General features: G+C 25.3%; 1 protein-coding gene across 4 annotated transcripts in view; it reads right to left on the bottom strand.

Annotated features, from left to right (window-relative positions):
• Positions 1-24593, bottom strand: part of LOC136985193 (leucine-rich repeat and fibronectin type-III domain-containing protein 5-like) — a 44034-nt gene that overhangs the window by 7223 nt on the left and 12218 nt on the right. Inside the window, exons 1-3 of one of the 4 annotated variants that reach the window (XR_010882301.1) lie at positions 23218-23348; positions 20763-20908; positions 20492-20608 (exon numbers count right to left, since the gene is read on the bottom strand). The exons of 1 other annotated variant lie outside the window; for it this stretch is intronic. The gene's annotated coding sequence lies outside the window, so the exon portion shown is untranslated. Of the gene's footprint in view, positions 1-20491; positions 20609-20762; positions 20909-23217; positions 23349-24593 lie in introns of those variants that run through there. 2 more of the 4 variants (XM_067282414.1, XM_067282415.1) reach the window with 2 other exon arrangements.

Here is a 24593-nt window from a genome sequence, read left to right as displayed (position 1 = left end):
CCTTAATAATAATAATAATGATGATGGAATACATGCATTGTATGGATTTAATGATAATGATATGGAGTTTGTATCAAACATTTTTTCCTTTATATTTATTTCTACAGCGTTTTAACTACTTCAAAACTTTTATTTTAATAATAAATTCATTCCTAGAATTTGTAAATTTAAAAAATAATATATTAAACTAGGTTATAAACTCGAATTTATGCACACATTTTCGTTGTAACTTGACATAATTAATACTAAATAATCTTACATATAATATGAGAAATGTATAAAATATAATAAACTCTAATATATTTTTACTAAAATTTTGAAATACAAATATTATTTTCAATTTAAAATATGAAATTTTAAATTCAATCCAGTTCTAACTCAACTTATTCAGAGTTTATGTTTCTCTATATTCAAAATATTCTTTTCTATAACGTGATATTTCTTTAGAATAGAGATTTTTATCTGCATTTACGATTCTTCTCTATTTTCCTCTACATAGGATGACGTGAATAAATACAATAACCTTGGGATGATAGCTGGATAACAAAACAAAGAAAACAGTTCGCTCTTATACAACGAATTGATATGTAGGTTACACAGCGATTCTCTATGATATATCTAAGATATCAAGTATAAAAAGATTTTAAAGAACCTAGAGGAGTCGGAGAAGTACTGTACTGTACGTACAATTGGACAAACAGAAATAGGCAATCTTTTCCCATTTCTATGGCTTCAACCGATCCAGTTTAACGCAAGTGTTTCATTTAGCCAATTCTCTTTCAACTCTATGACTGATATCTCCTGTATACAGCTCGTAAGAGCTTCTATTTTATGGAATATTTTTCTTCTTCACAAATTAAACGATTTAATTACGATTTATTCTACACTTATGAAAACTTTTTGCATTAAAAATCTTCATTTCAAGACCCTCTTTCTATTACATTTTTCTTTTCGCATTTTCTTCATCTTTCTCCTTATTTAGGATACGAGTTTTTTCTATAAAACAATACTTATTCTCGGATATATATTGGAGAATTTTCATATTTTTAGTATGTAGGATATAGAAAAAATATTCTATATTCCAAATTCATTCTTAAATTCCAGATACCTCTCACTCAAAATCCTTAGAATTTCTTTTGTGTATCTCAGTTTTTCACTATATTCACCATTACATTTACTTGTAGTAAGAGTGGTGCTACTGATAAACAACCTTAAAATGCTATCTCGTCTCTTATTCAATACATTAAATACCTTTTTAGAATTATTCATAGGAAGTAGAATAGCGTCCAAATTAAATTTAGAATATTTAAAAATATATTATTTTGAATTTCAAACTTTCTATTGAATTTGAAAATTTTATTTTGTATCCCTACTTATAATATCCTATTCGTTTTCTAACTTTTATATTGAAAAGTTTTCGATCTTAAAATTCTCTTCTATTTTCAAGATATTTTGCATTTCATCTTATAATATATAACAATAAATTTTAAATATCTTTTCTAACCACTTTTCTGAATTTTCTATTAAAAAATATAACTTAAATAATATTTGGAAAATCCTATAAAGATAAAATTTCTATAATTTTATTAAAGATTTAGAAAAATGTACGGTATCTAGAAGAATTATTCTAGCAAAAACTAATCTTTTAAATACTAAAATTTCATTCGGATCACTTAAATTTCAATTTAATCCTTTATCCAATTACAAATTACGATTTGTAATTGAAGTTAAATATATTTTAAATACGTCTTTACACTTGTATTAATAATATCTTTTATTACTTTTCTGCAGTTGATTTTCGTAAAGCGCATTGAATTGCAGATCTCATGTAATCTATTCTTAGATTACAGCCTTTAGATTCAATTCCTCTCGCTCATCAGGGCCTCTCTGAGGCCCTCAGTACATTAAAAAGCAAAACAGAATTTAAAAATTGTATTATATTTTTTAAAATAATAAAATATGACTACACTAAAGCATATTATTACACAAGAAATACAATTGAACGAATAATTTGTTTAAAAAAATGTTTTTGAGGTCCTAAAAAAGGTGAAGTAAAGATACTTTGTTGGCTGGACCTTTGTGATAAGGCCTAGACACATATTTTTCTACTAACATAAATTAGAATTTATGCTGCTAACATTAACAATTATTAATAATGTATTTATTTTAATCGTTAGAAAACCTTAAATAATAGTAAATTTCCATTAAAAATTGCTAATTAATTATGCGAAATTTAATTTTAGCAGCTGCAGAAGACGACCGACAAACACAAAATCGAATAAAAATTCTGAGTACAGAGAAGAAATATAAATTATTAATATTAAATAAATATTATGCATTTATATACTTTCATCCATTAAAAAATAGCCAAATACATAAGTAAATTTTAAAAAATGCAACCAAGTAACTTAACACACTTGATCTTTTATCTTTAATAATGAACGGGATTCACTGCAGACCCAGACCATGATTAGCTCATTTATCGATGAAAGGGTAATCAAGGATCTTTTTCTAGTAACAAAAAGCCAAAACTTATCTTTAATGAAACTTCTATTGATCTAATTTTAACCACATATATTTAAACAGAAATAAGCGTGCTGGCTCTCCCTAAGAGAATACGTGCTTAGTCAAGTTGATATATTAGAAAAAGAGTTATGAAAACTAGCTTTTGCCATAATAACTACCTTTAAATTGCAATTTTTCCCCTTTTCCAAATCATTTTTCGCTGCACAACAAGCCACATATAATATTCAGAAGTACAGCAATAAATCTATATTTTATATAAACAATAAAATAAATACCAAAACGAAATTGCCGTCCTAAAATGCAATTCAATAGCAACAACTCAACGACTATTTTACTGTTGTATCAACTAGATTAGTAACAATTTTACTCCTACATACACGAGATCGATAATCATTTTACTATTGTAATAACATGTCGATAACCGTTTTACTGTTATAACCAGTGAGATTGACACGATTCCATTACGTAATAATAAATTCCTTCGATTATTTTGCTAATATATTACACGATTATTAATTGTAAGCATTTTATTTCTGCATTGATAACATTTATAAATTATAAAATGAACCAAAATAACAAGATTGGTAATTATTTTGCTGTCGTAAGAATAAATTCGATTATTATCCTAACCTTACAATAACAAGATTGCTGATTATTTCATTACTGTAATAACAAGATTAATTGTTAATTTTTACTACTATAACAACAATATCTGCAATATTTTTATTATAAAAGGAGAATAAAGGCAAATATTTTATGATTATTAAAAATTAATTCGGCAATTACATTGTTATAGCAATCAAATCAGTAATTATTATACTGTTATAACAACTAACTCGGTAAATATTTTATAATAAAGTTATTTTTCAGTTATTTTAATCATTAACGATGTTAAAAATTCAATTCGAATTAAAATATATTGCAATTTGACAAACTAGAAAAAACATTTTAGTGAAATTCGAACCCGTAATCATACAAGAGACGATAAATAGACATATTATATGAAGAATTTGGGTATTGTAGTATTGCTACCGTAACAATAAAACCGCTAACCATTTTACTATTAAAGTAACAAGATTACACACCGGTTAGTTACATTTGAGATACGAAATAAAGGAACATTCATCAAAACAATTTAAGTAACAGGAGGATAAATGAAGCGAAAATTATCCAATTTATACGTAGAAACCATGATTTATACAAACCCATTGAGTGCTCATTTGTTAGTTTTAATTCTTTAGAAAATGAACTACAAGCTTACTTCTAGAAATATCATATTATCTTTTGATGAACTGTTATGGTTACCACCCACATAACTCAATCCACATTGGCAATTTTCGTTAATTAATGCTAATAAAATTTATTTACCTTAAGAATGAATATAATAAATTCTTCTCTTAAGGATAAATCAGAGCTAAGTAAAATGATTGTTAAAAATTACTTTATTTTTCTCTTGCTCTTCCTTCTTTACGACGTATGCGTGCCGTTAAGAGAAAAATGGCAAAAACTAAGATAATTAATTTGCATTGTTATTTTAAATTTACAAAATTAGTTAGAAAACCGCGCCGATATCGATTTTTCCAACGAGTTTAGAAAACGGAACAATTCGATAACGCTAGCTTTGTTCCCTATTATCCGTGCGTGTCGATTATTAAACGTTCTCGAGCTACTTGAAAAAAATAATAATAACTTTTAAAAATCGATTATACGTTATTAAACAATCTATATAATTACAAATTAACTTAAGAACCAATTTAAATATCCTTTTGTCAAGATGTTCCGTATCCCACTGACAGGAATTAAAGTATTAAATTTAGAAAATCCTCTTTGTGATTTATAAGATTAAATATGACAACATCTATACGGATAATCGAGAATTTTGTTACGTTTAAAATTCAAATATGTAAATTTCTTCTTTCTGAAAAAATAATGGATGTACTGTACACGTAGGGAAAATATGTATCATTTTTCCTTGCGTGTAGGGAAAGAATCTTCTATTTTCCTTCTTCTTCTCCTTCTTGCTTCCTAAGCATGAAAAAAATCATAGTTTTACTTCATTCAATTGGGATAGTGTGCAATTTCATGTCAATTTGATGTCACTTCTGCACTCCTTGTTATAAAAGTGAAGGAGTGATGTCAAATTGAAGTACATAACCCTTGCTATAGCAGGACAAGACAAGATAAATTGAGGTAAAGATGTACAGTACACAATTCCAGTTAAACGAGCAGATCTATGCAGTTACAATCGAAAATAATTCACGTTTTTCCTAATTTAAGAAATTTTCCCTGAAAATAAATATTTTATTTGATTTTCAAGGAACATGATATATGCCCGTGATATATATTTTCTAAAATTATAAAAATAAAATATATACTTCACTATATCTAGGCATATTTCCCGGAGTATTGATGCTTTAAATCATAAAATTGCTGATATAAAAGGAAGAAAGGAAGAAAGATTAAAATTGTAGGTTAACCTTAAAAAATTTTTAAGTAAAATATTTTAAATTTTAAAATATTCGAAACGTAAGCTACGATATATATTTATTCTATTTTTTACGTATAAGCTTTCTAATGTTTATTAATAACTAATTTAAAATAAATCAATATTTTAATTTCTTCAACACTATTTAAACTTCATTAACTTGACTTAGCCGTGCTTAAGATTGTGAAATGTAAAATTTTCCTTTCCTTAATGTTCTATCCTGAGTGCATTCAAGAATAAATGTACTCGAAGCACGATATTATCAAGCATTTTCGATTATTAAACTCCAGCAAACACTCTTAACAACTGTTTTTTATTCTGTTTGCTGTAGCAAATCTTTAATATTCTTGTTTTTTTTAATTTTTTAAATCACGATGAGGTTATATATTACTTAACAAATTGCAAGAATTATCTTAATTTTACTTCATTTTTTAATGAATAATACAAATTAAATTTATACAATTTTTCATGTTTAAATAATTGTTAATCTTATAATTTAAGCTAGAATGATTTATTATGTTTTACAACAGGATTAAAGCTTTAAGAGATAATAAGGAGAATTTTATTTTTACGAGATGATAATTAGGGAAGCAATAATTTTGCTAGAGATAACATAGGACACACCAAAAAAGAGACGAAAGCAATGAATCTATGGATGTTATCACTGAGATAAGAAGTTTAAAACCTTTTAAAGTCTACGAAGATAAGAAAAGGGTGGAGTTAGCTAGCATAAGGCGTTCTGTGTAAAAATACGCCAAGAAATTGCCATTATTATACATTTAAAATTGTCATTTATTATAGAAAAACAATGATATAAAATCTGGAGAGATGAAAGTACAAAAAAAAAAAAAAATAAATAAAAATAACGAATAAAATAAACTTATAGTAGCTGTTATTGATACGTTTAAATTCGTTACATTGCTGAAGGAGCCGAATTGAATATCCATTAAGGAAAATTTGTCAAACCTTATAATTAATTCTTTTAAGGACCATTAATATCCGCCATTTATTTAATGTTATTGTAACATTTAGAAATTAGTTTATTAAACTCAATATGTTAATTTATTAAATGTAATCTTAAATGAGATAATTTATTAATTTATTGCAGAATTTGAAGTATATATTATATAAGTTATAAAGTTTCAAATATAAATTAAAATTATATCTAAATAAATGTTAAAAACAAATATTTAAAAAATCAACAGGATTGATTTGTTTATGTTTCAAAAAGTGGCGAAACTTATTTTGTTTGATATCTTAAACTGCAATGTGTTACATTAAGGTCCAAAAGAAATCGTTACAGTTGAGATCAACCAGGTCCCTGCGGATTGAGGCCAAACATGTTTAGTGAGTATCGATTTTTCCAAAACTACATTTCTCTTCGGAATCTTATACAAGTAATTAATTTTAAAGAAAAGCTAATAGGTTTGTAATTATGATATATTCTTTTCCATTAATTTCATGTTTAAAAAAGACGTAAACAAATATCTGACACATTCAATTGCAGTGATATAACGATTTACGTATAGTTACAGCTTAATTTTTTTCAGTCTTTAGTAATTTTGTCACATTTACAATATTATTACCGTTTTTACATTAAATTTATCTAATTATTACTTATATTATTTTACTATAGATCTGCAACAATCACACTACCTTATAACAAATTATCTTCTCCGAGAATTAAACGATGTTTCGTGACAGAAACTAAACAGTTACAGGAAGAAGTGAGCGTGAAATTTCATGTAAAATAGTCTTGATAAATAATTCAAGTATTTTTATAAAATATTTACCTTTATAACGTATTATATATATTTATTTTTTATAATTCCATCAAACAAATTTTTCTGAATAAGAACTGTTTAAAACATCGATCGAATCAATAGGAAAAGAACTAAAGAAACTTTTATTATATTAGATTTTTAGACAGGTTTTAATATTATTAAAATATTATATAACTGGACATTTTCGTTAAAATGTCAACGCATGAATGATAACGATAATTGCGTTTAAGCGGATAAACTATAAACTGAATAATTAATCAATAAACATTATAATGGTACTATTAAGTATATTAAAGGAATGGGTTGGCACGAGATAGAATAACTGAAGTGAAACGATTGGAAAATTAGAAATGTTTAGCAAATAGTCGTTAGCGTGTTAATCATTTGTTAAGTCCAGTCGCAGATTGTTCTAACATTAAGTATGCAGTTTGGTTGCATATAAACCGATTATTGCACTTCGAAGATTTTAATTTTGAATAATTGTATATAAATTTAAGTCTTAAGCGGTTTAAATCAACATTTGAAAGAGATTTAAACATAGTAAAAACTTCAGCTGTTTTATCCCTCTCTTTCTCTCCCGTTAAAGTACAGTTTAATTAGTATTCTAAAACTTCTCCATTATTGCAAATTCTTCGATAGGAAAGAATGCGACAAATTTGCTGGAGATAGATTATTTTTATTATCAAAAGACAATCCTGATTGATATATTACGATGAACATTTAAAGCATTTAATAGATACAGAAGAGAAGAAACAAATTCGAGAACAAAGAATTGGCCCCAAATTTAGAAACGAAAGATAAAAGTACAAATGTAATTTTGTTAATCTGATTGGTTAGCTATATAACAGTTAATATCTTCTAACCAATCTGATTAAATGTAAGATTAAAGGTCGTGTATATGGTCTGTAATCTGTGATTTAAGCATATACGTTGATAGAATTACTCGCTCTTCTCTTGTGCCTAATAATTAATTTCTATAAGTTTAGGTAAGCGCAGAAATTATTTGTGATGATAATGATGTTACTAATCTCTACAAAATCGAAAAAATAATAAATTTAAATTAATCGATAATCTTGCAAGAAAGATTTTAAATTAATCAAAAGTCTTGCAAGAAAGATTTTAAATCAATTACTCCTTAGATCAACACGAATTCATAAATAAAATTCACAATAATTTTTACAATTTAATTCATATTAATTCAAAAGAATAAATTCATGTATATTAACATATATATGCTCTATTGAATAGAAAATGAATATTATAATATAATTTTTGTCAAATATAGAACAGATTCAGAACCAAAAAATAAATTCCCTCAAAGGAGTTCTTATTATAGGACATTAATATATCAGATATTTGAACTATTAATAATTTTTATTCTTATTTTTTCTGTTATTTTAAATTAGGAAACATTACAGTTAGTTTCGTTTCTTACTTTCAAAAATTCGAATTTCAATAGAGAAATTACGTATAAACTATTATTTTATACGTTCTTTCATGCAGAGATGAGTAAGTGAATAATGAATGCGTTCGATAGTAATTATCGAAAAAGAATTCTTTCTCTTGTGTGTCATTTCAACTATTTTAAGTGAAAATGAAAGTGAATATCAGAAACGATCGTAAAAAAGTGATTAAAACACAAAGATTAACGACACAAATAAACACGGAAAACTCTTCACAACAAATCCAGAAGTGGGTTTTATAGCTTAAATTTAAATACTATTCAACAGGAATTCAAAATATTTTAGTCAGGATTCTTCATTCCAACATAATGAGTATCCTTTCCTACTACATACTTTTTCCAAAAGTTTTTCATAAAATTTCCTTTCGAAATTCTTTCATTTTAATATACTTTGTTCTTTACTTAATGATCCTTTCTTTATTTTTTCATTAAATAAATATATATATATATATATTTGTACATAAAAAAGGCTCTAATACATATATACACATACATATTTGGCAAAGTGAAATCTTCGATATTTTTGCTACGTTAAAGTAATTTGTCATGATTCCATTAAAGTTTTTATTAAAAAATTCATTAATATTTAATCAGATTTCAGGAATGAAAAAGTCAAACAGAGTAAAAATTAGTAATAAATGTCACAAAAGTGAATTAAAAATAAAATAATTGAAATTAAAAAAAGTATAAAAAAATTCAAAACAGATCGAACAAACGCATCAAAAATCATCACATTTTATAATCAAATTGATTTTTTTCGCTTTCAACTACAAAAATTCGTTTCAAATTTAATTTTATCCATAAACTAAAATAGGTAGATGATTTTATTTCGTTTTATTTTTTATTTTTTACTTTTTTAAGTACGAAAATATTCGAAGTATATTGATAATTTTTTTTACGTGTATTGAAAACGTGATGATGAAAACCATCTAGGCAGTCAAAACAACAGAATTTCCATCGATTTTACTTTCAAAAATACTAGAAAATACAAGCAAAACGGAAAAATGTACCAATGATATAGTATAATGGAATACGCTAAATAATTCATAAGGTTTTTGCATAATATTGTCTAGTCCTCTAATGCAATTGCATAGATCGCTCTCAACAGAATTTTATCATCGAGTGCAATCTGTACAGAAGATAAAAAAGAAATTCAAATACTTTTATACTAGATAAAATAAAAAAATCAACAAACTTGGAACCTTTTAAGTCAGTACAATTCTTTCTTGCAAAATGGATTCATAAAGACAAAATACAATAGTACTTGCACTGACTAAAAATTGAATTTTTTAGCACGGCTTATAATGTAAAAGACCTTTATAATAAAGAATAAAAGGTCTTAAAAATAAAATTAAGTCTTATAAATGATAAATAACGAAAGAATTATTTTTGTACCCAAATAAAAATATTTTAATTTAAGATTAACTTTATTAAAATTCCATTATGAAAAATAACATTTTTGTAATGGAACGCGAGGACCAGGGACCGTCAAAAGTTAGTTTACGTTAGTTTAGGGTAGGGTCCTGCCACCAGGTGTGTTTTGTCGGACACACCGCCGATTTAGACATAACCAGATAGTTAAGGCGCGAGGGTAAAAGTCACTCCGAAGTCCAGGAATGTTCCTCTCAGGAGGATGAATGCAGAGTGAAATACAAATAACAAGAGTTTATTATCGGAAACAAAGTTCTGAATAACATTCTTAAAATCCGATTCAAGAAATCTATTTCTATCTATAAAACGAGGGGGTTGCCTAACGGGGGGTATCCGAACTATAACATGCCAGGAAAAAGAAAGTCGTCTTCTCTTGTAGGGCCAGTCAGTCTCTTGATCTAGTCCCTTCTTCCTTTCTGCTTTGTCCTTCACTAGGTCCTTCGTTGATGATGTCTGCCGGTGAATGGCGTTCGCTTCTAGTCGAAATGTCCTTGCGATTATGGCGGGACAAGTTCACTTAAGTCTACTGTTGTTGTCCGCCGATGAGGTCCGCCGTTGATGCCTTCCTCGTCTGGGATAGTTCGTTGGCAGCCTGACAAGGCTGGTGTTTTCTACCGTTGTCTGCCGAGGAGCTCTCTCTGTGCCTGGATTTTGGGCCTCTTTTATACGCTATTCAGCGCAGGAGAGTTATTATATGGTTTACTATAGTATTGGTTTGACTTTCGAGCCGAGTCATTACAGTAGCAAAACCGTTTTAACTCTTTCTTGACTTCGTATGGTGATAGCGCCGAACTCCACGGATGTTATCACTGATAATTCCCATCATTATTCATCGATTGTTTTGGTTACTGTTAAGCATCTTACTTCCCGTGTCTTGGAACGATGTTCGATTATTACTTAATTGCCCTTTCATCTTTTTCCTCGTATGTTGTGAAATTTATTGCCGTTAATTAATTTATTAATAAACTTCTTATTCTAAATTGTTTCTCTAAATCATTCTAAGTTGATATTATTGGAAATTTCTGTAGGGAAGTCCCTAGAATCGGAAAAATAGCAAATTTCCTCTTACAACTTTGGTCCATGTTTGGTCCAATCTCAGCATCTTCAAGATGTGGGTTCAAAAGAAAAAAGGATATAAAATATACATAAAGTTTAAATACAATAAAATCTCTAACTAATTAATTAAAGCGAATACATTAAAAGATTAAAATAAAGTGAAAATAAAGTGACTAAACTAAGATTATTACAGATAACGTAAATACGTAAATAACATATTCACAAATACATACACATATATACAGTAGTAGCAGTAGCACAAAGGGAATGAAGACTCAGGACTACTCATAGGTATTGCCTGGGTGTAAAAGGGGGATAGGAAAGATGAGAAGAGTTGAGGAAGGCGGGAGGTGAAGAAAAAGTAAGATAGGATAGATGGTGAAGTAGGAAGACTCGTAAGCGCCTGCATTGTATTTATTAACCAAATATATATACATAGTAACAGCAATTTTTGTAGGGGGAATGGTGGTTTTCACAGGAAGATTATGAAAGTGTCTTTTAAAATGTTTTCTATACTTTTTTAATATAATGGGTTATAAAAAGTATTTTTCAGAAAGGTTATGGTTATATTGAAAGATTCTTGATAAAGGCGAAAGTACTGTACAGTACAGTACTATGTATATTTGTAAAAAATGAAAGCAAATGAAGATTAGTATAAAATTAAAATCTTTATAAATGAGAAATACTTTTATATGAAAAGCATCAATAAATCTTATTTTAAAATGAAAGTTAGCCACATAATCTCACAGGAAGGTATAATCTCTTCGTATGAAAAATTTGGATTCAAATCCTCATATTTTATAAAAGGTTCTCTGGTCGGATTGTGAATAGGGAGGACCATATGTCCTCTTCGATGCACCTTCACGGCATGCTATAAGGGAGATTCTTTACCTATCATTTCTCGTCTCTTAATCATTCCAAATCTACTGCGAGCCAGACCTCCTGTAATGGACAAAGCACACAGCAAACTGCCCGTTACAGAAGCACAACTTTGTGTAAAGTTCGCTATATACTTCTCCTTGAAGTGTACAGTACTTGTGCCATGCATTACAATGTTCATTTATATTGAAGAAAATATGACTTTAACATATAAGCAATTTTTATAGAAAAAAACACAGAAAATAATCTAACAACAAATTGCTTTATGAAAAAAATTTCTCAGATTCTGACAAATTAAATTTCATAATTTTTCTGTTGTTGACTATTTTTCTTATCGTGTTATAAAGAAAAATGTGACTTACAATAATGAATGATGTATATATGTTGTATATATTTATTAAAAATATATAACAACATCTAAACTGTACTTCTTTGGAAGTACAGTTCAAAACGAAATTTCTTTCTTTCCTGTTTTTCTTCCTCCTGCAATTTATTATTTTCTACCTTTCCCTTCTATACTTAACATACCTGTTCATTGTATTGATCTTATGAAAAAGAAAAGAATTAGGCTACAAACCAAAAATAAACTTTTATAAATACTACAACAAAATAATAGTCGTATTTTTATAATTAAAAAACTTCTAGTAAACATATTCTTGCATTCAATTTTCTTCTTAATTTTGAAGATTTTGAAGATAGGCGTAGTTTAATTTAATCTTATTAATATTTAAAAACACAAATTTTGAATTAACTTTTAAGTATAAAGCTATTCTTTATACTTTCCGAGATTTTTCTATTCGTTTAATAACACTAATGATTTACTTTATTTTTTTCTCCCTGTTTCTTTTTCATTTATAAAATCCCGATATCAAGTTTATAATTGCCTTTTTAATTCATTTTTTAGACGAATACTTAATATTACGTATAGAAATTTCTCCGCAGAAGTTTTTTACTTTGTAACTGTATAGAAAAACTTAATTAAGAGGAAAACACAATTTAGAAATACGGCTCTGAAACGAGTAAACAACTGTAAAAATATATATTTTTTAATGCTATTTAATTAAATTTTTCAAATCTAAGTTTTCTTATGTCGACTTCTTTATTTTTTCAATAATTAGTAATGTAATCAGATTTATTTTAATCCATATATTAATTTAGAAATCATAGTTATATTTTAAAAATTGATTTTTGAGATCTGCTTTAGATTATCTTTTTTCTTCGTAATTTTTATCGATCTGACAGAATTAAAAAGTAAAAAAAAGAAAATTAAATCAACCAATCAGCATTTCATTTTATATATTTGTATAAACCAATCGTTATTTTAATTTAAAAACAGATGCATTATGTTTACAGTGAGTCCAAGTTATTGTACAAAGTAAACATGACCAATCACATTTACAATAAATTCAAGTGACGATTATCAATCAACAAACGCATTTTACTTTTATTCAAATCGACCAATAGTAGCTGAAATTAATAATAAAAAAATAAAATAATCATATAAAATTAGCTAATCATTGCTTACTTTAATTTTGTTTTCGTAAACAACCAATTATCGCTTGATTAAATCTCTTTCTAGATGCTTTGAATATTAAAAACCAATCAGAGCTTATTTCAATTTTTTTTATTCTGAAAACCAACCAATCATCACTTGATTAAATCTTTCTCAAAATACCTTAAATGTTAAAATGTTAATCATTGTATTTTTCAATTTCATTATTCTCTAAAACACCAATCATCGCTTGATTATATTACTTTCAGCTTAATAACCAATAAACGGAGAATCTCACAAGAAAAAAAACATTAATATTTGAAATTGACCAATAGGCATTAATTGTTTCATCCATTTCATTTAATTAGCCAATAACTGTTTAGAATATATTAAGATCTAAAAAAAATAACCCAATCGTTGCTTATAAAAACTATTTTTTAAAATTTAATTCAAATATAAATAATAAATCAAAGAGAAAGACGTAAATCGATTAAATTTATATTTGTAACCAGCGTAAAAATATGAAAATTAGTTCAATCGATGATTGGTTAAGATATGTTTTCGTGATAATTAAACTTTGTTTAATTAATTTAATGATGAAAAGTGAGAGTTCTTCGTTAAAATATCTTGTTAGCGAGCTTTAATAAACAATAACAATAGAAAAAAAATTAGAAAAATGAATAAACTCCTAAAATTAATTAATCTAAATTTTAATAAAAATTCTATTATTATATTATTTATCTAAAAACGAGCAAAACACAATAAATCAAATTGGTCAAGTTCTTAAATTTTAAGGCGCAATATTCATTTTGAAATAATATATGTACTTTACTAAAATGTTTGTGATGATCATAAAGCATTGAAACTGTGTATGGGAGTGAAGTTTTTATAGCATATTGAACTTAACTATATCGTAAAGCACAATAGTTCCATATAGATGGACTACATGGAAGATAGGATAATAAAAGGCCGCGATACAACTACACCGAGAAAATAATATCAAGGATAGCTGAAAGAAATGTCTCAAGATATTGAATGCATCCGCTTTATGCTGCATTTCACGCAGGTTTTAGAAATTCTTTCCAACGTCGAGAAGTAATCACATACAACAGCTCTAGAACGATGCAGATGCTTTTTCTTAATCACCACTTTAAAATTTTACTTTTTAGCAAAGAATGATAAAAAAAAAACACTTCTAGTTTATCTAAAGCTATTAAAATATTTTAATAAATATAACAAATTCATTACAAACGCATTAACAACTCGAAGAAAAATCATTAAATGAGAAATTTTTAAAATTCATTCCAGTATAAAAAATTGTTCAAGAAAATAATTTATCTGATAATTTCAAAAATTTATTTTTAACATAATTTTGTATTAGACTGTCTAAGTAAATAAATATTTTTATTTATTTAGTACTGTTTACTAGTTAAAGTAATATAGTTTGGTATTCCCTAACGGAATAAATATATTTTATTTTGATTCTCTTTATAAAAGAGTCATTTAAAATAGGTTTTTGATATTCCTTTTTTATATCGTTTACGTATATAGCCGACTTCTTAGCCTATTTTCCATTCTTACTTTTACATAGTTAGAAAACTTTTTCCTTTGTCAGTTGTTATAAAGTTAAGCCAACAAAAGTGAACAAAAAATAAGCAACAAAATGGAATGAAAAATATAATAACTACTGAAAAATTTCTATTCGTTATATATTTTAAACCATTATTTTTCAAAAATATTTCAATCTAATATATGGACTAGAAATGTAAAAGTCTCTTTGGAGCTCTTTCTATAATTCTAGCCATTATCATCTATTTAACCTTATATTTATCTATATATTTAATATATAATCCGGTTATTAAGTTTATTTAAAAAATTGAAACTTTCAGAGATCAAAACAAAAATATTTACAAAGTTTCTACGTAAAAAATTTTCTAACAAATGAAGAAAATATCAAGCTACTTCCCACGTACGATATAACTTAAACAAATGTAAAAAGATGCAAAAATATATTTTAAAAAACCTCAAAATAAATTAAATACGACACGATTTTTATGAAATGTTCCAAAAAAAAATTCTTTCGAATATGCTCAACTTATTTATTAGATGAAGTTTGATATTCCCTCTTGGAATCAAAATATTTATTTTGACGTACCAAAATCTTACATAAGCTCTTAAAAATATTCTTTTTAAAAACTCTAGAAAACTTTAAATATTTTTAAGTGAAAGTTTTCGTATATTCTAAAATATACGAAAAGTTTAAACATATATATTGCTAATATATAAAAGATATATTAATTTAAATTTATATGTAAAACTATATATAAAATATAAAAGTACGCGTACAGTGCGTTAGTTAGTCTGTATGATCCTATATCCAGTTTAGCTATAATACTATCTTAGCAATAAGGATCGATAACAGACGTCTGGTAAGGCGAGATAATGCAGATTCTCTAAAACTTGAACACAAATTTTATTTAAGAATAATCACTTAAAAAAAATTAAAATATGTTTGACTCGATTAAAATTAACCAAGAAAATAGATTAGATAACGAACGATTTTAAACTTCAAATTTTTAATTAAATAATAAACTTTTACATTTCGGCGAGTCAGAAACATGAGGAAGTTTTATAATAATCTTAACTTTATTCTTTTTTTTTTTTTTTCCTGTTTCGGTTGTTTTATTTTTATTTTTTTCTTTCTTCCTGGCAGAAAATACTTGTTGTTTCTAACTTAATTTTGCAATAAACGTGAAGCGTTTTACCTGTATTGTTTGATAAAATAAAGAAGAGGAACAGTTTTCTAATTGAGTCTCCTAGAAATGGCGAGAGACTTTTGCAATATGATTTATGGTACTTGACGTCATAAATCATAAATTTTGGAAAGAACACTAATTTTGATTGATGTGATAAAGATATCAGAATTGAGATCAGATCGATATGTCAGATTCAATATTAAAGAACGTTTGGTATGTTGAAAATGTAACCCATCGAAGAAAAATAGCGAGATGTGGTTAAAGATGCCGAGATTGACGTCTATATGTATAAATGAATAAAATTGTATGTGAATTTCAGGCGAGATTAAACTTCATTCAACTTTAGAAACTTGTAAATTCAAAGGGAAAAAATACATTTTATGACAAAAACGTGCTTAAGAAGCACTTTTGAAACGTTTTTCTAACGTGAATAAAAAATAAATAGGACCTTATTTCTTGATCATTTCTGTATACCGTGTCTAGAAATCTGACTCAAATTTTTACATCACGTATAGATGTTTTGATAGATTCTTCCTAAGTCAGCTTAAAAGCTGTTTTGCTGCAGGATAAGAAGAAATTTCGATCCATTTGGTTCGTTCTGTCGATATGAAAGAAACTTATGATGGCATGGCAGTTATTCTCAGTGCAGTATAAGGAACACGTGTGGTATATTTGTAACGATTTAAAAGTGAGTGGACTCTTAATTGGCTTTTACATAGGCTTAGCAGAAATATTGTGAACACTGCAATTTAGAAGCATTATTTACTTAATAGATGCAAAAATGAGGAAGAAAAATCATTTAAAAAAACAAAAAATTAAATTATCTACGGAAACAACGTAATTAATAAAGAGAATACTAGATTTTTTTATCTGATTACACACACGCAAAATACTAAATATCAACTAAAAATCTGATAAGAAAGATTAAAATACGAGTTAATATTCTAGATAAGAAGAGGCATTACACCTAACTACTTTTAATATTGTACTGTACCAGTTAAATACACACATATAATAATTTTTTAAAATAAATTCTATAAAAACTAAACGTAATTTTATACAATTAATTAATTAATAATTTATGTATCTAGGCCTATTTTGTTAAGCTTGAAACATGCAATAGATCTAAGTGTTGTATCCGAGTTTAAACATATTAATTAATCATATATCTAGATAATATGCAAATTAATGTTATAACTAATTGTGAATTGTTATACAAGATTGACCGTACGTAAATGTTAGAAGATAATGGAGGTAAAATTAAAAACGAAAATTTATTACTTCAATAGCCTAGATGTAAGGTTTAGGCCAAAACGGAAGATAGTTCAAAAGTTAGTTAATTGAAATATATTTTAATAATTGCATGTTAGTAAACGATCGTAAAATAATCTTGGTTTACTGAATTTTGGTTACTCTGTATTGATTAGTGCAATAAAAAAAACTTCAGGGTGGATTATTTTGTTTATTTACTCTTCTCTAACCAATCATTATTAAGGAAGATAACATTTCTAATTAATTTTGTTTTGTTTTGTAGGAAAACATTTTATTAACAAGAAATTTCTTGTTTAATTTTATTTTTCCTATCATTTTTCAAGAGATTATTTAATTAAATTTCCTACCATACAGAATTTAATAATGAATTTTAAAAAATTTCCCAAAGAAATAACTTAGATTAAGAATATATGCTTCGTGATTTATTACGATAATTAAACAATTAAACTGTTATATACAGTCTGTTACTGAGAGAGAGCGTTAGTTGATTCGCATACAATTTCGACTGAATAATGAATGATATAGTATCTCGACTAAGGATTAAAAAAAGTCAATAAATTTACAAGAGAATAAAAAAATATATATGTTTAGAATTAGTTTATGAACAACATCTCCCGCTGTTTGGTTGGATTATTGCAAGAAAAAATAAATTTAATATGATGTTAGTGAAGAAAGTAGATGAATGCAAGGCATATATCATAGCTACCGTTATAAAGAATAATGATTAATTACTTTCATAAGGATATTTCTTGAGTTTACATGTTAAAAACACCGAAAAAACAAACTGAAAATGAGTTTTTAAAGATTTTTGCGAAGGAGAAAAACCTTAAAACAGATCTAAATTCTATTTAAAACCTAACGCATTTTAAATCTAATTTTTATCAAATAATTAGATATAATTAAATTCGGCAAAAAGTTATATTATTATAATTACAAGATGATTAATTAGCACACATTCTAATGGATAGCAAGCTAGATAGACCTTTAAAGGCGAGTTAACTATTAAAAAAAGTAATCATTAAAAAAAATCTGGTAATAAAAATAAGAAGAGGGGGAAAAAATACTATAAAATGTCGACATCAAATTTACTAGCAAGTTACAAAATACGATTGCGGCATGTCTTTGAGAACGCCGGATTTCTTTTTCACATTGGCGCTTGGAATTTTTATTTATTTTTCTTTTCTTATTTTCTTTTTTTAAAAAATTTGGGTGTTGTCAACGAGGAGCAGGAAGAGAGAAAGCGATTTCACAAAGATATTTCGACAAATAGAGCAACCGTATCGGGGCCGATGGGACTTTGAAATGATTGAAGACTACAGTTGCTTTTCTATGGAGAAAGCGAAACGCCACACGAGGAAAAAATAGGATAAAAATAGAATAAAAATCAAGCATCGAATACAAAAATTCGACTTAGCATTTTTTATAACATGTTACATAACCTAGTTACAACATATAAAGTTTTTTATGGGCTTGCTTCCTTTTTTTTGAATATGTAATACTGGATAGACGAAAATGATTTCTTAAAAATTGGTTTCTTGTACTTTTATCTATGTTTAACATCTTTCTATTTACTGCACTTAGTTAAATTATATAATATAATATATATTTTTTTGGTATAAATTTTTATCATAATTCAAAATTTTTCTATATATATATTTTACATTTTTCATAATGGAATAATAATAATAATAATAATAAATAATTTTATTCTTGAAAAATTAAATTAACTTTTGCTCTTTACCTTTCTATTTTTCTTCCAGTTATGAAAATTTGTTTGAAATATAAACATTGATAAATTAAAATTATATAAAAAAGTTTTCTTGATAATTAAAACTAATTAATTGAAATATAAAATTAAAACCTTTACCTTTGAATAATTAAAAAAAGTGATAAATTAAAATGAAAAAAGTTGCTTTTAATTTCTAAAACTTGAAATTAAAAAAAAATAAAATTAATAAATTGAAATATCAATCAATCACTTCTTTATTGACATAAAAGGTGGGTTTTCCCCTTGTCTGGAGGAGGAACACGCGTGTTAAACAAAAGAAAATTTAATAAATTACAAAAGAAAAATCTACAAATAAACTTAAACAATCTTAAGAAATAATTAAAATTTTCCGGATGAATTTGCAGTACTTCATCTCGTTACTTGAGCAAATTTAGATTTCATAATTAACAAATGAATTTACAAATAATTTTTCTAATTTAAATTATCGATTAGATTGATTTTTAAAGACGTATTTTTAAAAATTTTACATATTTATACACATAACAAATTGAAATATCGAAGCTTTTATAAAATCAAAATTGATAAATCGAATAGAAAATTTTTAGTATTTTATAAATTTTTGAGTAGAAAAAAATAAAACAAAGTAAAAATTGATAAAAGGAAAAAAAAATTATATAAAATACCAAAGCTTTTATTTAGAATTGATCAATTTTATTTTATAAAATAACTTCTTTTTAAGAATAAAAAATATATAAATCATTTTCGATTTATCAAAATCCAAAGAGAAGATAATTTAATTTCCAATTTAATCAGTTAATAACCAAAAGTTATAATGAGATTTTGAATTGTTAAATCAGTAATAGTTACTAAGACATTAATAATGTTAATTATGATAATTAGACTCCAGTATCAATAGCTCTTATTAGCTGCAGTTATTCTCAATATCGATAACGGATATTTAGTAATAGTTATCCTTAACATCCCAATCATCCGATGTCCTCCTCATCACTAGAAACACTTGTGGAGTATGATAAATGGAGGAAACACTTTATCTTCAACAAACGGGAATTACATCTACTTCAATCCATACAAAATAATTTATCGAAATAACAATTAAAATTTACCACTAGCTCTCGAAATACTCTTATGAATTTTCTTTAAGAAAACTAATTTAATATAATTTTTTTTAAAAGTTACTCTTTTTTCTAAAACAGTAGAATTATCATTAGTATGTCATTAATCAAAGAAAACGTTCATTAAGAGATGAGATTTTGAACTTTTTCCGATTCGTTTAATCAACATTGATGTTATACATCCGTCTACAAAGTGGAATATATCATTTATGTGAAAGTAATATAAAATAAAAGACGGAGAGAGAGCAGAGAGACACGCCTAGAATAACGCTAAAAAAGTTAAATTCACGTTACACAATTTTTGTAATAATTTAATTATCCATAAAATTAATGTACAGCACAGTATATTAAAATATTATCGGATTAATTCCAAAATTTAATTTCTATTTTTTTTTTTTTTTTTTTTTTTTTTGGAAAATTAAATTATTTTTATCATTGCTACTATACTTTTCAATGCTTATTAAGTTAATTTTTCATGATTTTAATCGCTTAAAGTTATGATTTTCGTGTAAAACTATCGATTAAATTGTAAAAAACAAATAAAAAATTTTATTAACAGAAAGATTTAAGTCTTTATCGTGACTAGAAATATCGATAATAGGCCTACAAAGATAAATAATGGATAACAATGCACGAAAATAATATATATATATATATATATATATAAAGAAACCCATTAAAATATCAAAAAGTAAACAAGGCTAAGAAAGTTTAACTTAATAAAATCTATGAAAGTAAAAAAGCAGAAAGAACTTACTCAAAATATATTCTAGAAAGTTTCTTTATTCTGTATGGGAGGAGGACTTGGACTTCTTTACTTAATAGACAATCGATAACGATGAGATCGATCGAGATCGATACAATCAACAATACCCTGTTAGATTATCCGCATCATCAATACGCCTTTAGACATTATGTAAGAAAAATAAACAGAAAATTAATCGCTAAAAATTCATGTTTTTTTTTTTTTAAATAAATTTTACCAACAATTTAAAAGCTTTATATTAATATAATGACTGACTTATATTATTTATACCAGATTAAAATTTAAAAATTTATTTATTTTTTATATTATAAAATTCTTTTAAAAAAACACTATTTTTATCTCTAATAATTTTTCACTTTATAAAATTTTAATATTGATATCTTCCATTAAAATATTATAGATTGCTGTCTTAAAATGGAAGGCGACAATGGCGATTTTTATATGTTAAATACGAAAAAAAAAGGTAAGAAATTATGAGGGGAGAGGGAAGAAAAAAAATGGAAAAATAATAAAAATTAAAGGAGTTATATTACAAAATCGATTTCTCTTCTTTATATTTTTGTTGCTTTATTTTTAATTTATCAAATGCAAATTTAACACTTATGATATTAAAAATACTAAGAAAGTTTTGTGTTTATGTATAGATAACAGTTTAAAGAACTTATTTATTATTCAAAAATCTTTAATAATTTCGATGATAAATTGAAGAAAAACAAAAAAAAAATTGTATATTTTTCCTTTCTAAAAAAGGAAATTTCTTCTTTAAAATTATTATTTTTTTTTTGTAACATTAATTAGTTATTATTATTTTTAATACACGCAAATGAATATGCATTAATAATAATAATAATAATTTAAATGCTAAAAATATAAAATAATTTTTAAATTATAATATTAAGTATATTTTCAATAATCTCAGTAATAATTTAAATGATAAATTATTTAAGAAAAATGGTATTAAAATTAAAATTATTTTTTAACATTAATTAATTATTATTACTGTTTATATCTGCATATGAGTGTATGCATAATAATATCAATAATAATATTTAAAATAATAATTTATAGATTAAAAAATATATATAATCTTAATGTAAAACATAGAAAATATTTTTATATTTTATTTATTTATTTATTGTATTTTAAAATATATTTACAATAAATTCATTTTAATTAATAATTTAGACAATAAATTGAGATAAAAAATTATATTTTATTTTTCTAAAAAATAAGTAATTTGTTCATTAAAACTGTAATTTTTTCAACATTTTTAAATTATTTTATAAATAAAATATTTATAATAAAAATAATAATTTTAAAAAATTTTCAACAATTTTGCTACTTTTTTTATATTAAAAATATAATATTTTTAAAGTTAAAAGAATCATTAATGATAGAATTTTCATCATTAGCAAAATTCAAGTTTATAAATTTTTTATTTTATTTCATTATTCAAATTTTTATATATAAATCTAATTACAAATTGTATTTTTTTATATTAAAAATGGTTAAAAAATAAATTACTCGCTTATTTTTTTAAAAATTAATTTAAAATGCACTGATTTATAGTAAAAAAATATTAAGAATAATAATAATTCTTATTATTATTAAAAGATTTAATATAATTATATTTCAATTTATCTAGAAAATTGTCTCTTTTTTTTTTATTCTAAGAAACAATTTGGCAATAAAACAATTGTCTAAATCAAGATAAAAAGATGAAAGATATAATAGATTAAATATAGAAAAAAATGGGATTAATACGCTTATTCACTTTATTTAATGAATATTTTATTATTTATCGATTATAGGAATCGATTCACATCATGTTATAGTTGATATATATATATACATATAATAAATATACTGCGCAAGCTTATACAGTATGTGTGTGTGTATATATACGAAGATATTATGGAATAGCAAGTAGTAATTTAGGAAAATAATAATAATAAAAATGAAAAAGAAAAGAGTTAGAAAGAATATCATGCAATGCAGCTTTTGCAATATTTGAAATTCAGTCATGCCAGAAGAAAATAAATGTACAGTACGATTAAGCTAGGAAAAAATGACGTTTGCAGAATATTTTAATAGAAAAAAATAGCAAAAGATTGATCCGTATTTGTTGGAAAATAGCCAGGATTGCGTTTTATATAAAATAAAATTAACGAGATCGTCTGTAAAGACGAAGATCAAAACATAAAGAGGCAACAAAATAAAAAGAAGAAGAAGGGAAGTATATTTTAAGGGGAGGGAAAAGAGGGAAAAGGGGAATTTCTTGTTTAAAAAAAAATATGGAGAGAAATAAGAGTGAAGAATCGTTTACAGTGAAAGAATAAAAAGAGGGAGAGAAGAAGGGAAAAAATCACAATAATGATAGATGTCAAGTGCACATTTGCATGCGGAAGCAATTCATTTACTGATAAGTGACAAGTAAACGATTTACCTGATTAAGTTGGTGGCTAATATAATGCTAAATAATATAAATGATTCGAGTGAAAACATTTTTTTAAAAGTATTATTATTATTATTATTATTATTATATAACAATAAGAAAATATTCTAATTATTACGTAAACGAAACTGTAATTATATTATTACGAAATCAATAATCAAATTATTACGTATGCAGAAACAACATTGACAGTTTGTATCTAATTATTGCGTAAACAGAAAGCGAAATTGACGTTATATATATATATTTTTTTATTTATTTAAAAAAAATTCTTTGAAAACAAGAATGAAAAATTATTCTTGAAAACAAGGAGCATCAAAAAAAAGGGGGAAAATAGAATTTTTTTTCTTTTATAGCGGAGTATGCAAAGTTTGCTAAAATAAAAAGTTCTTTTTTTTATTCTTGTGTATTTTTTAACTTAATTCACTGTAGAAATTGCTGGTGGATAGGAAATAAATCAAAAGAGAACCGATGCTAAAAATCACATTGTAGAAAGGGAATGAGTTGTTTGATTCCAAGTAGAACGGAAGTTGCCAGTAGATAAGTTTTTCCAGTCGAGTGATGGAGTAGAAAAATAGGTAATAAGTCGAAAGGAAGAAAGATTACTTTATTCAGAAAAACAGATAAATAGTACAAAAGTTTCCAACAGTTAAAACATAAGATGAAAACGAGATAAAGTAAATTTCAATTTAGACGTACACGACTTTGTTAAAGAAAAACAGAAAAGATAATATCAAAAGTGACTTTATATATTTAAAATATCTTTTAAGATTAAGAATTTCAACATATGAGATACATCAAAAAGGCGGAAAATATGAAAGAAAATTGACTTTTTTCCACTCGACCGAATTTTTTTTAAAAAAGATTCTATTCAATAAAAGATATAATGAAATAATTATGATAATATTTTAAAAAATATTCTAAAATTTCTACTTTATAAGCTAGTCTATTTTATGTTATTACTTCTAAATTATTACCTCGAATTATTTATTCGTTTAATTAAATAAAAATAAATATTTTAAAATTAAAATATTTTGTATATACTTCTAACTCGATATATAACTGCTAAAAGGATACATTTTTAATGCTCAAATATCCAAATATCTTCGAGCAATGTACAGTACGATATGTCAAGATCTGTGTTTAGATAATAAGCAGGAACAAGGAGAGAAGGCAAATATTAACCTCAGCTGATGCTATCCATAAATGCCAATAACTGGCTAAGATAAAGATGAGAAGATCCTTACATTCAATATATAAATTCCTCCTGCTGCAGTTATGTCAATATTCAGAAGTACACAAAGATATAGGCCTATATTACATGCATATGTTTTACGTAGCATCTTCAAGATTGCTCACATCTCGGT

The sequence above is a fragment of the Centruroides vittatus genome, unplaced genomic scaffold (genome assembly GCF_030686945.1).
Source record: "Centruroides vittatus isolate TY-2023 unplaced genomic scaffold, ASM3068694v2 contig_955, whole genome shotgun sequence".
In the NCBI taxonomy this organism is placed as follows: Eukaryota; Metazoa; Arthropoda; class Arachnida; order Scorpiones; family Buthidae; genus Centruroides; species Centruroides vittatus.
The sequence above is the reverse complement of the archived record's forward strand: the minus strand, read 5'-3'. Positions and strand labels throughout refer to the sequence as shown.